At 33.8% G+C, this 17227-nt stretch overlaps 2 non-coding genes across 2 annotated transcripts; both read left to right on the top strand.

Moving 5' to 3' along the window:
* The first annotated feature begins 6013 nt into the window (after positions 1 to 6013).
* On the top strand, positions 6014 to 6087 carry TRNAP-UGG (transfer RNA proline (anticodon UGG)). Its single transcript has one exon. It is a non-coding gene; the product is annotated as a tRNA-Pro (tRNA).
* Positions 6088 to 6249: 162 nt separating this feature from the next.
* Positions 6250 to 6323, top strand: TRNAW-CCA (transfer RNA tryptophan (anticodon CCA)). The gene has a single exon. It is a non-coding gene; the product is annotated as a tRNA-Trp (tRNA).
* The last annotated feature ends 10904 nt before the right edge of the window (positions 6324 to 17227 follow it).

Here is a 17227-nt window from a genome sequence, read left to right as displayed (position 1 = left end):
CTCCAACCCCCCCATGAATTGGTTATTCCTAAACGAGTCATGAAGGGTATAACGAACATACCCTGTCTCCACATTGGATCAAGAACAGGATCAGAGGGATCAAAAACTGCTAATTCGTATAGGGCCATTGAACCGGCCCAACCAGCAACTAGAGCTGTATGCATTATATGAACAGAAAGCAAACGACCGGGATCATTCAATACAACGGTATGAACACGATACCAAGGCAAACCCATGGAAATACCCCTTTATCAAGGAAAAATAGACACTATGTAACTTTATTGCACTGAAAAAAAAAACTATGCTACGGACCTCCCCTTTTGAGGGGATTATCTTGGCGAAAGGATTAATATTTAGTCTATTCTTTTAGTAATAATGGAACAATTCGATTCTATTCGTAGGAACAAAAAGAAGCAGATCTATTCTATACTCGATAAGTACCAATACGCAATGGTAGATGGGAATTGATCCTATTTTATAGGAGTGAATGTATACATACTTGTTCATCATTCAAAAACCTATTCGGGAAGAAGTTTCCCTTATTAATTCTGTTTTCCTTTTTTATGAACTTATTAAATCTATGTATAAAATATGCTAAAAGATAAAATCTGATAAAGGCCCATCTTATTTATTAAGACAATAAACCCGTTGTTACGCTTCCACATCAAAGTTAGCTATAGTACTTAATTCTTTTTTCTTTGCTTTAATGCCTATTGGTGTTCCAAAAGTACCTTTTCGAAGTCCCGGAGAGGAAGACGCATCGTGGGTTGACCTATAGTGCGACTTGTCAGATATATTGGGTCATATGGTATTTCCCCGTTCTCTCCCCCGATCGAGATATCCTCTCTTTCGCCCAAGACGGATTGATTTAATCATCAAAAATTTGGAGCGTGAAGTGCAATTAGATCTATTTTTTGGGGGGTATCCAGATTAATATTATCAATTAGAATAATTTATGGTTTTCTCGGTTGTACTAATAAAATGAAGTATCCAGGCTCCGCTTAGAAAAAACTCAATTTGGAATCTATCTATTCTATGATTACTACTACTTGTATCATATTCGATTTATCAATAGCATTGATAGAAAACTTTTAATCAATCGAGTAATATGAAGTAAATTGAAAAAAAAAAAGAAGTCGTAGCAAAAAGCCATGCTATTGGGGCATTTGTCCTATATGTGCAAATCCAAATCGGGCAGATCTTGACTCGGAGTAGAGCATAAACCTAAAAGAATTGAAGAAGACCATTTTGGAACAAGAAAATGACATCGGAATTGAAATTGAATCTCGATGAAACAATATATCAATGAAAAGTTAGTTCGATAAATTGAAAATTTAATGAATTGTTTTTTTATTTATTGAAATTTATAGTATAGATAAACGACCGCGGGCCAAAGGACAAAACTCATCCATTTTGAAAAAAAAATGGAAGGTAAGAAAAAGCCCCTTCATTAGAAGTTAGAAAGAGTCCTCTAAAGAAGGCTAAAATCTAAACATTGATTCTTTTTTCGCTATTTTTTTTGAACCGTATGCATCAAAAGGTGCCCGTACGGTTCTTAAGGGATACAATTTTATCCTAATCAACCGACTTTATCGAGAAAGATTACTTTTTTTAGGCCAAGAGGTTGATAGTGATATTTCGAATCAACTTATTAGTCTTATGGTATATCTCAGTATGGAGGATGATACCAAAGATCTGTATTTATTTATAAACTCTCCCGGTGGAGGGGTAATAAGCGGATTAGGTATTTATGATACTATGCAATTTGTGCAACCAGATGTACAGACAATATGCATGGGATTAGCCGCTTCAATGGGATCTTTTATTCTAGTCGGAGGAGAAATTACCAAACGTCTAGCATTCCCGCACGCTCGGCGCCAATGAGTTTTTTTTAGACAAAAAGAAAACTATGCCTTCGCCATATAAAATATTAAGTAATAATAGCATGGCACTTTGAATTCGATATGAGAATTTTTTTTTTCTAAACCATTAGGTTATGTATCGAAAGAGTAGTATGAGATAAAAGGCATTTCCGATTGTAGGCTGATTTATCGCGGAGGCCTCTTTCAGCGTCACAAACTTTTTTGTTTTCACGACGGAAGACTCTTAACAATATTTCTGTTATGAAAGACTACGAAATATTTATTTTTAAGAAAAAAAATAAAAAAAAGAAACTTTGGGATTGCTGAATAACAAACGAAATCATAAAGCAACGGAACCATCATAGTATTTTGAAATTACTAAAAAAAAGGAAGGGTGGTTATTGGATCATTTACTGCTCTGGGTCTGCTAGATCCTATATTTTCTATTCCTTCGCTGGAAGGTAAAAATGAATTCCATTGTGGAGCCGTATGCACTGCACAAAGGATGCCTGTACGGTTGTTAATCCTATCTTTTTTTTATTATCTTTGACTCATCATGATAATGATGTAAGATAGAGAAAACCATTTATTAAATCATCAGGGTAATGATCCATCAACCTGCTAGTTCTTTTTATGAGGCACAAACGGTAGAATTTATCCTGGAAGCGAAAGAACTACTGAGGCTGCGCGAAATCCTCACAAGGGTTTATGTACAAAGAACAGGCAAACCCTTATGGGTTATATCCGAAGACATGGAAAGGGATGTTTTTATGTCAGCAACAGAAGCCCAAGCTCATGGAATTGTTGATCTTGTAGCGGTTGAATAACAAATAGCAGGTATTTCACGCAAAAATCCGAAATTTTCGATTTTCTCTTTTTACCGGGGTTAATATATTACTATTAATCATATTAATTATTAATATCGAATATAGAAGTAATTCATAATCATCCGGTTAGGATTGATCTAAACCAACTCATTATGTATACAATTCAACATGCCAACTATTAAACAACTTATTAGAAACACAAGACAGCCAATCAGAAATGTCACCAAATCGCCCGCCCTTCGGGGATGCCCTCAGCGTCGAGGAACATGTACTAGGGTGTATGTGCGACTCGTTTAGACCATGGACCGGGACAAAAGAAAGTACAAAATTTTTCCCGTATCAGTTATAAGTACAGTGAATAGGATAGAATGAATGGAAGAAATCCGTTCACTACCGAAAATAAATAAACAAAGATTTATCGTATCCTTTTATTGTGTATCAAATTTATGGTTTCTATTGGTGCAAATCCAATCATCTCTATTTTCAATTTTAGATGAGAAAGAATTCCCCATTGGTAACAAATGCTTATCCATTAAGCAGAGGAAATCCTATTTAACAGAAGGATTATAGCCTTATTCTTCCAAGAACGGACTAAGAGGGTCAGCTACCCAACCAATCTTCATAATTAAATACCGTTACTGTATAGGTAGATCTCGTTGTGAAAGACCGATTACTAGATAATTCATGGGTAGAGCCAAAGAGGGTGAACTGTACAAGTTAACAATAACATTGATGAAATAAAAGAAGGAGCTCCGGTGTATAGAGAGGACCTCACCGTTTAAGAAGTAACCATAGAAACGAAGGAACCCACTATTTCTTTATCCATTTCTATTTTTATTTATTTACTCTATTTTTGTTTTTTATACCTAGTAAAAATACTATTTCGTATTTTGGGGTGATTAGAACAAAAAAAGAAATAGTGGTCGGGAAGGTTATAGTAGCAAAAGCCATTGGAATTTTTATTTTATACATTGGAAAAATACGTTTTGTTATTAATAGACTAGGAAAGGAGAAAGGAATAACTGAAAGAAAGGAAATCCATTAGTTATTCATCAAAGTTTCATTTATTCAATGACTAGAATTAAACGAGGATATATAGCTCGGAGACGTAGAACAAAAATTCGTTTATTTGCATCAAGCTTTCGAGGGGCTCATTCAAGACTTACTCGAACTATTACTCAACAGAAAATAAGAGCTTTGGCTTCAGCTTATCGGGATAGAGGTAGGCAAAAAAGAAATTTTCGACAGTTGTGGATCGCTCGAATAAATGCAGTAATTCGATCTAATAAGGTAGACTACAGTTATAGTAGATTCATACACAATCTGTACAAGAGGCAGTTGCTTCTTAATCGTAAAATACTTGCCCAAATCGCGATATTAAATAGAAATTGTCTTTATATGATTTCCAATGAGATCATAAAATACGAAGATTGCAAAGAATCCAGCGGAATGCTTAAAATGGAGTTCTCTGGAGAATGAACTCCGAGAAGGTAGAGTAGAAATTAGTATGATAAAATATGATAAAGTGGTCAAAATGAGCAAATATGTTCAATAAAAAAAAAACGATTTATTCTTCTTCCACTATTCTTTCTTTTTCTTACGACACGACAATCGAATCTAGATTTTCGGATTTTTCGAACAAAGAATCAATCTGCGGTTGAGTTTGGATTAGAATTTTAATTCAATTAAAGAGTAAGCTAAGTCTATTTATTCCTGGTTCTAAGACCAATAGTTCTAGCGGTCGACTCGCTTCTTTCAAATTGTTTCTCATTATTAAGAAAAGGTAACAAAGATAAAATACGAGCTTGTTTTATAGCAATAGTAATTAAGCGTTGCTGTTTTAAGGTCAATCTATTTACCCGTCTAGATAATATTTTTCCTTGTTCACTAATAAATCGACTAATTAAACTCATGTTTCTATAATCAATTCGATCCCCCGATGGAATCGGGGGCAAACGCCTACGAAAAGATCGTTTGGATTTAAGAAAGAGTCGCTTGGATTTATCCATGGTTTTTTTATTCCTTATCCCGAAAATCCTATTTCTTAATTCTAAATCATTTTAGATCCGATCGAAATAGGATTTGGTTTGTTTATATTTAAATCTAAAATATGTCTAATATATGTAATTTTTCATCTTCCTTGGATTGGAAAAGGGTGACACACAGCCGATCGGTTCGATCTATTTCTTTATCTCCCCATGAATCGTATGTTTGTAACACCGGGGACAGAATTTTCTCAATTCCAATCGACTAGGCGTATTGTGTCGATTCTTTTGAGTAATATATCTGGAAATCCCTATTGATTCCTTATTAACACCGTTTCGAACACAACGAGTACATTCCAAAATAACAGTTACTCGGGCATCTTTACCCTTGGCCATGAACCTCCCTTGGATTTTTGATTCACGCAACTCTTCCATTTTCCGATCCAAAATGAAGAAAAAAAGAAAAATTGGTAACTCGAAATAAAATTATGAAAGATTTCGTTACAATCAAATATTAAAATATAGTAATACAATAATTTCTAAATTTAGAATCGCAGTACAGTTTTTCATTTAAGTATTTTGTATGATATTGTTGCCCTAGCCATCACATTTTCATTTTCGTTCTCACTCTTTTATTAATTAAATTTGAACCTGGCGCCGCGTCCGAGTTTGACTGAGGTTGAATCCATTTTGATTCTTTCTAACTTATTCTAAGTCTAAAAACTCTAAAAAAAAGAAGGGGGAAGGGGATTAGTCAAAGATATTTGATTGTTTTTCTAATCTTCTTCACCCCTTCCCAAGTCAATAACTAGAATGAAAAAAACGGGAATACCAACGCATCCGGGAATAAACGATTGATCTCGATTAATAGACCCGCTAAAGCCCCGAACCATATAGTACTTACTACCGGTGCCACGGAGAGATATGTTTTTAGATCTCGCATTGAAAACCCTCCTACTTTATAGTAATTTGTAATACATACTGGTATTACATACCATCAAATGTATATATAGTTAATAACCGCTTGTATTGTCCGCGGAATTCCTAATTCAAATTGAAATGTACAACAGTTCAATTCGGTAGATATTCCCTTTTTTATTAAAAAAAATATGTAGCTTTCCGCCCCACCCCAAATATTCATTTTTCTTTACGGCGGATTTAATATTTATTATTTCATACGTATATAAGTCTTTTTATTATTTTTATTATATTTTATATATGATATGAGACAAAAAAGAAGAAATGGCAAGATAATTTGTGTATACCAATGGAGGAAATAAATAAAAAATGTGGAAAACAAGACAGGGATTCTCTACAATAACACTGTAGACCAATTGAAAGGGATGTAGCGCAGCTTGGTAGCGCGTTTGTTTTGGGTACAAAATGTCACGGGTTCAAATCCTGTCATCCCTACCTATTACTTATCTTCTGAACAGTAACGAGGAATCAATTGAGATCCATAAAAATTGAACATACATATATCGAATCAATCTTTTTTTATTTAATTTTATGATATTCTCTATGATAATATATGTATCGAAGATATATTCGGGTTGCTTTTAGTTTGATAATAAAACGCTCTTAGTTCAGTTCGGTAGAACGCGGGTCTCCAAAACCCGATGTCGTAGGTTCAAATCCTATAGAGCGTGATTCGATTCTTGTTGTTGTTAAATCAAAATGATACTGAAATAATTCAACAGAAATCAAAATTTTACCTCCTATAAAGCAAGTAGGGGGTCAATCAAAAAAAAGAACTGTTAATTAATCAAAGGTCCAACTGATCCCCCCGTCTGTATTGTAAATATGCGGTCACAAATAATCCAGCCAAAGTAATAGGAATTAGACCTAATACGATTCCAAATAGAAAAACTTCAATCATTTCAATTTAGTTGAACGAGGAAAAGGAGAGGTAATATCTATCCTTAAAATATTAATCGGTATTGCCCATGAATCTCAATGACCAAGAATTCGAAATTGAATTGACAAGGTAAAGAACTCTACAATATATAGAATATATTGAATAACACCGAAATCTTTCTTTTTTTTGAATTGTGCATTCAATGAATTTTAATCAAATAAGTCGTATCTTGTTCAGACCGATAAATAGAGCTGAGGTTATAGTTAAAACTGCTAGTAGAAAACCGAAATAACTAGTGATAGTAGGCATGACGAGGCTAAATGAAATACGTTATTTTTATCCATATGTTTATAAAGCACTTCCCTAAGTTTCTATTTTTGAAAGATACGCGGATGGATAAGTAAAAATACTAATTGAAAAAATATATTCAATTGAAAGTTTTTGATTCATCTATTATTATGATTATAGATGATACTAACAAAAATCTTGTGACATAGGTAAGAAATCAATTCATCATCTGTCTCTCTATCCCGCAATTCGGAATCAAGGGATTCATTGAACAACTCTTGAGTTTTCAAAACAAATATTCTTATTATAAAGAATTTATAAACAATAATTTAATATATAAATCTAGTAAATATATAAATCTATTAAATGGATTCTAAATAATTAGAAAGAAAAAAAAAAAAAAAAAAAGAAAAATAATAAATAAACTATGTTGTGTAACTTGATTCCAAAAATGAAATGCTCTTTGAATCGCTGAAGAATGAATGACCTTATAATGCCCTTTATTTATGAAATTGTATTCCCACTAATTAGATTTTATGTAGTGGGTTCATTTCCATAAAATCTTTTTTAAAAAGAAAAAAAGTATCGCACGATCAGATCACTCGAAACTAGGTTCTCCATTTATTCTTATTCTTTCCATATTAAAAACATTCTTCTAATTAGTTGAAGAACGATCGTTTGAGTCTAATATAAAACAATAATGCGTGCATTACGAATATTTATTATTCTTCTATTCGTTGTTCTGTTTCGTTCATCGAATCCTATGTACTACTGTTACTTGTTACTGGACGACTAACCAATTCCTTAAAATAAAAAAAGATTCAAACAAAAATATAACTACAAACACAAAAGAAATATTTCGAGATTTCACGTCTAATTTCATTGAATTTTGGGACTATTAGAATCTGCTTCCTAAATTATTATAAACCAACCAGTCGGATTCACATTTTACCCAATCTTCGCTTTCTAGCCCGAAGCCAATAACCGATAGAATCCTTAATACTACAGACAGGCATTTTCAGAATTTTCTATTGAATGAATGGTATATGATTCTACATCGACAAGCAGCAAGAAAAGAAGAAACAAATTATATTATTTAGTTTTAGTGCTTCATTTTGATACTTATTGTGAAATTGCGTTGCTGCGTCAGAAGAAGGATAGCTATACTGATTCGGTATACTCTAAAAACACCCTCGGTACAATATTGACGATCTTACAAAGATAAAATTTCAGTTAATTTCCATTTACTGATCTCATCTTTTACGGAATCGATCCCCCTTTTGACTGTACAAGAATATGTGGAGCTCGGCATGTCTGGAAGCACAGGAGAACGTTCTTTTGCTGATATTATCACCAGTATTCGATACTGGGTCATTCATAGCATTACTATACCTTCTCTATTCATTGCAGGTTGGTTATTCGTCAGCACGGGTTTAGCTTACGATGTTTTTGGAAGCCCTCGTCCAAATGAGTATTTTACAGAGAGCCGACAAGGAATTCCATTAATAACTGGCCGTTTTGATTCTTTGGAACAACTCGATGAATTTAGTAGATCTTTTTAGGAGGACCAAATGACTATCGATAAAACTTATCCTATTTTTACAGTGCGATGGTTAACTGTTCACGGACTAGCTGTACCTACCGTTTCTTTTTTTAGGGTCAATATCAGCAATGCAATTCATCCAACGATAAACCTAATCCGAATTATAGAGCTATGACACAATCAAATCCGAACGAACAAAATGTTGAATTGAATCGTACCAGTCTTTACTGGGGGTTATTACTCATTTTTGTACTTGCTGTTTTATTTTCCAATTATTTCTTCAATTAAATAAAAGAAAATACTAAATAATAGTACGAATTATCTTATCCCATTCGGAAGGATATCATCTCATAATTATCTATGACTGTTTCTGTCTCTAGCACGACCACTTGATGAAATGGGGAGGGAAGTGGGACAAATGGCCGAGACTACTGGAAGGATTCCTCTTTGGATAATCGGTACTGTAACTGGTATTCCTGTGATCGGTTTAGTTGGTATTTTCTTTTATGGTTCATATTCCGGCTTAGGTTCATCTCTGTAATAATCGGATGAACTGAGTTGGAGACATGAAAGCGTAAGAACTCAACAGGATCCCCCTCAAATCAGAAAAAAAGAGGGGGTAGGTCCCGTTGAGCTCTTACTAATTAGAATTAGACTAATTTATTCATATAAATGAAAAAATGGATCTTTCCTATTTTTTCAAAAAACTTCATTTCTTTCTGATTCTGAATTGCTTCAAAAAAAAAATTGATTCAGACCATCTCTTTCGCGATCGTATCGGTCGATACTTTCATTTCAAAGCGAAAAAAAGAAAGAGAGAATCACTCGATTCCCTCTTTCTGGATGATACAATCCCAATATAACAATATTATATTTCTATCGATCAGATATCACAAACCCTTTAAATAGATTAAAATATACTAATAGAATTTTCTATAGTTATTTTAATATAAAATAGAATTGAAAAATTCATTGAATTTGTTCACTACTTATGTAATAAATCGAAAAAAAGGTTCTGATAAACCGGGAAAAATTGAAACTAAGAATAGAGATCTTTGACGAACGGGATCAAGAATAATTCATTAGTTTATTATTTCGACACCAGAACAAGAAAAGGAATTTTTCTGGTATCGAATACTAGAAAGATGCATAATTCCTTCTAGAATCCTTTGTTCCCTTCATTTTTTTTCTATTCTCCATTTACTTATCTTATTTTTAATATCTACTCTATTTTTATTCTATTAGAATAAAAATAGACACATTCAATGACATTTCAATCTGGCACCAGTGACATAATAATCATAATAATACCGCTCCTATTTGTATTGTAAAAAACAAAGAAATAAAGAAGAGGTAAAATAGTCTTCCTGACAATATAATATCCATACTATGACTAGTAATGCGGTACAAGTAATTACCGAAATAGGGTCGAAAAAGAATAAAAAAAAAAACAAGGGAAAAAGTTTTTCATAATTTTTTGATCATACATAATTAAATTATAGAATTGCCAACAAGAATTTGGTTTTTTTTACGAACTTTATTTGATAAATCCCCAGATTTAGAAATTCATTTCGGACAATTGAACCTTCTCAAACTGTTTCTTTTTAAGAACTAAAAAGATTTGTGCCAAAATAACAGATGCAAAAAAGAACAAAAGGCCTTGGACACGTAATGGATCTTGAAGGACGATTTCCGCATCTCCCTGACCAAATCCTCCCACATTAGGATTACTCGTTAATGGTTGATCAAGTTTGATGGATTCGCCCTCTGAAACAAGAAGTTCTGGTCCTGGAGGGATAATATCAACCACTTGACGCCCATTCGCTGCATCCACTATGGTTATTTCATATCCTCCTTTTTCTTTTCGTATTATTTTGCTTACTATCCCTGCTGCTGTAGCATTATAAACATTATTATTACTCTTACTCCCGTCGGGATAAATCTGACCCCTTCCCCTGTTCCCGCCTACGTATATGGGATATTTTAAGAAGTGAACATCTTTCTTAGTCGCAGGGTCCGGGGAAAGAATAGGAAAGGTGATTTCACTATATTTCTGACCAGGAACAGGACCTATCACAAGAATATTTTTTTTAGTGGGACGATAGCTCTGAAAAGAAAGATTGCCCATCTTTTCTTTAATCTCGGGAGAAATACGATCGGGGGGGGCTAATTCAAACCCCTCGGGTAAAATAAGAACAGCCCCCACATTCAAACCACCCTTTTTACCATTCGCAAGAACTTGTTTCAGTTGCATATCATAAGGAATTCGAACAACTGCTTCAAATACAGTATCAGGAAGTACCGCTTGTGGAACCTCGATATCCACGGGCTTATTAGCTAAATGGCAGTTGGCGCAGACAATACGGCCGGTTGCTTCTCGTGGATTTTCATAACCCTGTTGTGCAAAAATGGGATATGCATTTGAAACGGGTGCCCAAGTTATTATATATATCATGAGTGATACGGAAATAGATCGAGTAATCTCTTCCTTTATCGAAGAAAAGGTATTTCTAGTTTGCATGGTCCAATCATTGAGCCCAAAAATTTCTACAATAAAATTAGGTAGGTCCCTAGTATAGTTCCCTATCCATGATTCTGCTATTTACTGAAATAAAGTTACTCGAATATAGGAGGCATCCTTCGCGATGGGTAGAAGGAATAAGTACAATTTTGAATGTTTTACTTATGTACAAAGTAACAAACATTATATTTTTCAGTCATTCATTGAATGATAAATCACTACAAGTGAGGGAGATACACGATTTAAATAACGGAAGATCCAATATTTTAAAATTGTGTCAAGAATGACTGGAAAAGTGGAAACAAGACCGGATATAATTTGATCGTTATGAGAAAATCCAAAATCTTTGTAGACAGAACCAATCATTAGTTCCCAACCATGGGGTGAATGAAATCCTATACATAAATCAGTTAATAAAAGAATAGAAAAAGCTTTTATTGTGTCGCTTAAGTTATATAGGAACTCTTGAACCCAAGAGTTAAGAATAACAAGTTCTTCATTACCAAGAATAGAATAACCACTTAGAATAACGAAACAGATTATATTTGTCGAGAAGTGCAAAATCATATGGATACGATCCTCATTGTGCATCTTGATCAATTGGATCGTTTCTTTGTAGATTCCGATACGAAGCTTTTGTAGATGTGTTTCTGGGTATTCCTTTAGCATTTCGTCCAAGAGAAAGAGTTCCTCTAATTCTAGAACTTTTTTTATAATACTCTTTTCTTGAATATCATTCAAAAAAATTTCGGATTGACCAGTATTCCACCAATTAGTAACCCAAGATTCTAGGCTTTTATTAAATGAAAGAGAGATCCACCAGGGCAAAAATACTATAGATGCAAGATATAGAAGGGGAATGAATGCTTTCTTTTTTTCCATTTTTTCGTCTTTTATTTTTTAATGAACTCACTTCATTCGTTAACTCTCTACACTACTAATATTTATATCAAACATAAGTTCTATTACAAGTCATATGCATACTATTATGAATCCATTCCCTGTTTTTTAGTTTTTGATTTGTGATTTATTAGTTAATCCTTGAATTTCGAAATAATACAGAAAGAAAATAACAAAGAATCCACTTTTTTTTGTTACTGTGCAGTTGATTTACATACGGATCAAAATTTCGGACAAAGAAAGTTTTCTGGCTGTTCCGTATACGTCTGCTTTGGGTCAAATGAGCATTCTGAAGAAATTCCAGTTAAGTTATTATACTATTACTATGGTCTATAAAAAAGACTATTCTTTCATTTCAGTTTTATCCCTCTTGCTACGAACAAAATTCATTCTGAACTTCATTTTTCAAAAAACTTCAATTGGTACACGCAAGAAATAGGCCAATTCGGCAGCCTTTTGCTCAATTTCTCGTGGGGTCAGATTCTGATCGGTACGCGTCAAGGGAATGGCCCCTTGGCCTCTTATTTCCATATAAAGGACACGACGTGCATAAATACCCTCTTTAACTTCTATTCTGATGGACTGAATGTCTTTCATAAGGAATCGTAGGAAGATTCGACGATTTTTTCCAGGAAACCCCCAACGAAAAATAGACACTATTTCTTCTTTTCTATCGAATCGATCATAACCGCTACCTACATTCCACAAAATTGTGCACCACAAATAGGAGCTAATAAAGAGACCGGCAATCCCATAGAAAGACATTACGATCCCCTGTGGAAAAAAAATTATTTGCTGAGACGGAAATAAAGCTATCAAATCCCTACCAAGATAACTGGAAGTTCCAACCAATAAAAACCCTAATGAACCTAAAAAAAGGATAAAGGCCCAGCAGAAATTGCTGATTTTTCGAGATCCTCTTATAAATTCTATCCATATACGTTCTGATCGCCAATTCATACTAGATCTCGTTGCATTTTATTGGAATTAAGAGAATCAAAAAAAATCTATTTTACTTTTTTTGTTTCCGAAGTAACTCTAATCAACTAGCACTATTTTGATGTGAACCTTTACTTTAGATCTAAGTAATTCATCGAATTACTTAGATCTAAAATAATAACATCACCTTTATATGATTCCCTATAGATACCTACATCCATATAGGTATATTGATTTTATATCTCAAACATTTGTCGCCCGATCTCTTATCTATTTTCTATTTTGAAACTTATCTATTTTCTATTTTGAAATACTTCTAATTGATTTCCTCAGATATCATGTTTACGTATGTATAATCGCTTATGTTTGGAGTAAGCCACATGTTAGATTCTAGTCTACTAAATAGATAGCTGTGTTATCGTCAAAGTCTAAGTTTTGAAAAAAAAAAATAGACAGCATATTTAAAAAATCTTGTTTTTTTGAACATGAAGAAATAAAGAAGCCATTGCAATTGCCGGAAATACTAGGCCCACTAAAGGCACAAAAATAGAGGGTAAGGTGGTGAGAGTTGTCATAGAATGGATACCTCGACTTAATATTTTCATTGTTATATTAATAGTTTTACCTGTTATTTATTGATTGTTATAAAAGGTATCTTATAATTATACTAATTCAATATATAATTATACTAAGTAATATCTACGTGAGTATATATAGAAAAGGAATGAGGAATGTCGAATTAAATAAATGGACTTACTCATCTTTCGACATGAGATATATGTATCATAATAGACGTTTGCATTATTTTAGTTATTATCTTGTCTTAGCATTTTTTTTTAATAAAATTTCATAAAGATTTTCGTACAAATTCCCAAAAAGGTAGTTATAATCCGATCCAACAACAAGGATTCTTAGTAAAACTAGAGATCCGCTAGAGATGTAGAAAGATGCAAGACTCTATGCCGCTATTTGCTATAGTTGAAGTATATATACACATGTAATGTTAAGAAGGGAGCATGAAATTCATTTTCTTCCCCGTGCCAAATTTTGCGGAAGAAATAAAAAAAAAAAGAATTCATTTTTTAAGTTAAGTAAGGCTTTACTTGATTGAATTTTGATTCGAGGGAACGAAAGCGTGGAGCTGAAATAACTCACTCACAACACCTTTTAAAGGATTACGTGGTACGATTAGATCGAATAAGCCCTTATCGAATAAAGATTCAGCCTCCTGTGAACCCTCAGGGACTGCCTTATTCAATGTTTGTTCAATTACTCTTTTACCCGCAAATGCGATGTAGGCATTCGGTTCGGCAATAATGATATCCCCCAACATACCAAAACTAGCTGTCACCCCACCAGTAGTAGGAGATGTAAGGATTGCTACATAGAATAATTTTTTATTTGATTGATAATCATATAAAGCGGAAGATATTTTTGCCATTTGCATCAAGCTCAAACTTCCTTCTTGCATGCGTGCTCCTCCCGAAGCACACACTAAAATAAGAGGTAAAAATTGATTGGTAGCATACTCGATCAAACGGGTGATTTTCTCTCCTACTACGGATCCCATACTACCCCCTATAAACTGAAAATCCATAACCCCAATTGCTACTGGAATATCATTTAATTTACCTGTGCCTGTTTGAATAGCCTCAGTTAATCCTGTCTTTCTTTGATAAGAAGAAAGACGATCTTTATAAGTATAAAGTTGATTCTCCGAATCAAATTGAATGGGATCCAAAGAGACCATGTCTTCATCCATAGGGTCCCAAGTACCTGGATCAATCAAAAGTTCGATTCTATCTGAACTACTCATTTTCAAATGGTATCCACATTGTTGACAAATATTCATTTTTGATTTAAAAATTTTCTTATAATTTAATCCATAACAATTTTCGCATTGAACCCACAAATGCCTGTATTTTTTAGTTAGATCTAGATCATTAGAACGTTCTGTTGTAGTTAAATTTTTTCTATGCGTGCTAGTTCTTATACTGAAACTCTCACTTTGACTACTATTTCCACCTTCAGCACAAATAGAACTATAAATGTAACTGTCACTGTAATTGTGACTACCACTTAAAATGTAACTATCAATACAGATTTGAGTCCAAAGATAACTGTCAATGCAACTATTAATGTGATTATTCCAACTATATTTAGTATCATACATGTACTGATCATAGTGGGAATCATCACTCTTAGATACATTATTTTGATAAGTAGAGTTCCGAAAACTATAAAAAGAACTTTCTAGTTCACTTACAAAAGAAGGATCATTGTCAATCTCAAAAATTTGATTTTCAATATCCAAATAGATGGAATAACTGCAGCTATTACTATCCCTAACTAAAAAAGTGTCATCAGATATGAAATTCCGAATGCCGACTAAATCATCAACAGTACTGTAACTAGAATTGTAACTATCACTATGACTAGGAATGTTTTTATTCATATTATTTATAATTGATCCTTCACTTTCAATAGGACCAAGACTATTGATTGATTTATTTAGCCTACACCTGTATTCTAACTTCCCTTTAGACAACATCGAATTTAACCATCTTTTTTCCATAGAGCTTTCTTGCCCCTATTTACATGAAAATACAATAGCTGAATAGTCATTCGATAAAAAAGAAATCATTTAAATATCTCATTTCCTATCAGAATAGGATCTAAATCCAATCACTAGGATTATTAAGTATTAACGAGTCGGTCTTAAAAAAAAAAGGTTCCGTTATATATAGTGAAGTGATACTTAGCGTTCTCTCAAAAGAGAATTATTTTTTTTTTCAATTAAATCAATTCAATTATTAATTTATAAATAGTGGTTTCTCACCGGTTATGTCAAATTGTCAAATTCACATAAAAAAAATCGTTGTTATCCCTATGAATATGAAGAACTTTTTTCGTAAAATCTCGTCTACTAAAAAATTTGTATTCCAAGACAGAACAAAAAGGACAATATACAGGATGGGGTAGAAGAAGTTGTGATACTTGGCTCGATCCCGGATCTGAAACGACGCTACGGGATATAATATATTAAATATTAAATGACTACACCAATCCTAAGGATCCATAGGCTTAATTGCGGATCCAGCACAACAATAAAAATTTTTAAGTTGTTTCGTCTTATATTTTTATTTCAATTTTCTATTTTGTATATCTAGTAAAAAAGATATACAATAATATCTTTGTATTGTATTCGGCTCAATCCTTTTAGTAAAAGATTGAGCCGAATTTAGTTTAATTGAAAGTCAATTAAAAGAACGAAGAGTAATTACTGGATTACAAAGTATCCATTGCCTCAAATTGTATCCATTGCCTCAAATTCAAATTTGATCTCCTTCCATACTTCACAAGCAGCAGCTAGTTCAGGACTCCATTTACTAGCCTCACGGATAATTTCATTACCCTCACGAGCAAGATCACGTCCCTCATTACGAGCTTGTACACATGCTTCTAGAGCTACTCGGTTAGCTACGGCACCAGGTGCATTACCCCAAGGGTGCCCCAAAGTTCCTCCGCCGAATTGTAGTACAGAATCATCTCCAAAAATCTCGGTTAGAGCAGGCATATGCCAAACGTGAATACCACCGGAAGCCACTGGCAGAACACCTGGTAAAGAAACCCAATCTTGAGTGAAATAAATACCGCGGCTTCGGTCTTTTTCAATAAAATCATCACGTAGTAAATCAACAAATCCTAAAGTGATTTCTCTTTCCCCTTCAAGTTTACCAACTACGGTACCAGCGTGAATATGGTCTCCACCAGACATACGTAACGCTTTAGCTAGTACACGGAAGTGCATACCATGATTCTTCTGTCTATCAATAACAGCATGCATTGCACGGTGAATGTGAAGAAGTAGACCATTATCTCGGCAATAATGAGCCAAGCTAGTATTTGCAGTGAATCCACCTGTTAAGTAGTCATGCATTACGATAGGAACTCCCAATTCTCGGGCAAATATAGCCCTTTTCATCATTTCTTCGCATGTACCTGCAGTAGCATTCAAGTAATGTCCTTTGATTTCACCTGTTTCAGCCTGTGATTTAAAAATAGCTTCCGCACAAAATAGGAAACGGTCTCTCCAACGCATAAATGGTTGGGAATTCACGTTTTCATCATCTTTGGTAAAATCAAGTCCACCACGTAGACATTCATAAACTGCTCTACCATAATTCTTAGCGGATAATCCCAATTTTGGTTTAATAGTACATCCCAATAGAGGGCGACCATACTTGTTCAATTTATCTCTTTCAACCTGGATACCATGAGGTGGGCCTTGGAAAGTTTTAATATAAGCGGTAGGGATTCGCAAATCCTCCAGACGTAGAGCACGTAGAGCCTTGAATCCAAATACATTACCCACAATGGAAGTAAACATGTTAGTAACAGAACCTTCTTCAAAAAGGTCTAGGGGATAAGCTACATAAGCAATATATTGATTTTCTTCTCCAGCAACAGGCTCGATTCCATAGCATCGTCCTTTGTAACGATC

The sequence above is a fragment of the Cucumis melo genome, unplaced genomic scaffold (assembly GCF_025177605.1).
Source record: "Cucumis melo cultivar AY unplaced genomic scaffold, USDA_Cmelo_AY_1.0 utg000133l, whole genome shotgun sequence".
In the NCBI taxonomy this organism is placed as follows: Eukaryota; Viridiplantae; Streptophyta; class Magnoliopsida; order Cucurbitales; family Cucurbitaceae; genus Cucumis; species Cucumis melo.
The sequence above is the reverse complement of the archived record's forward strand: the minus strand, read 5'-3'. Positions and strand labels throughout refer to the sequence as shown.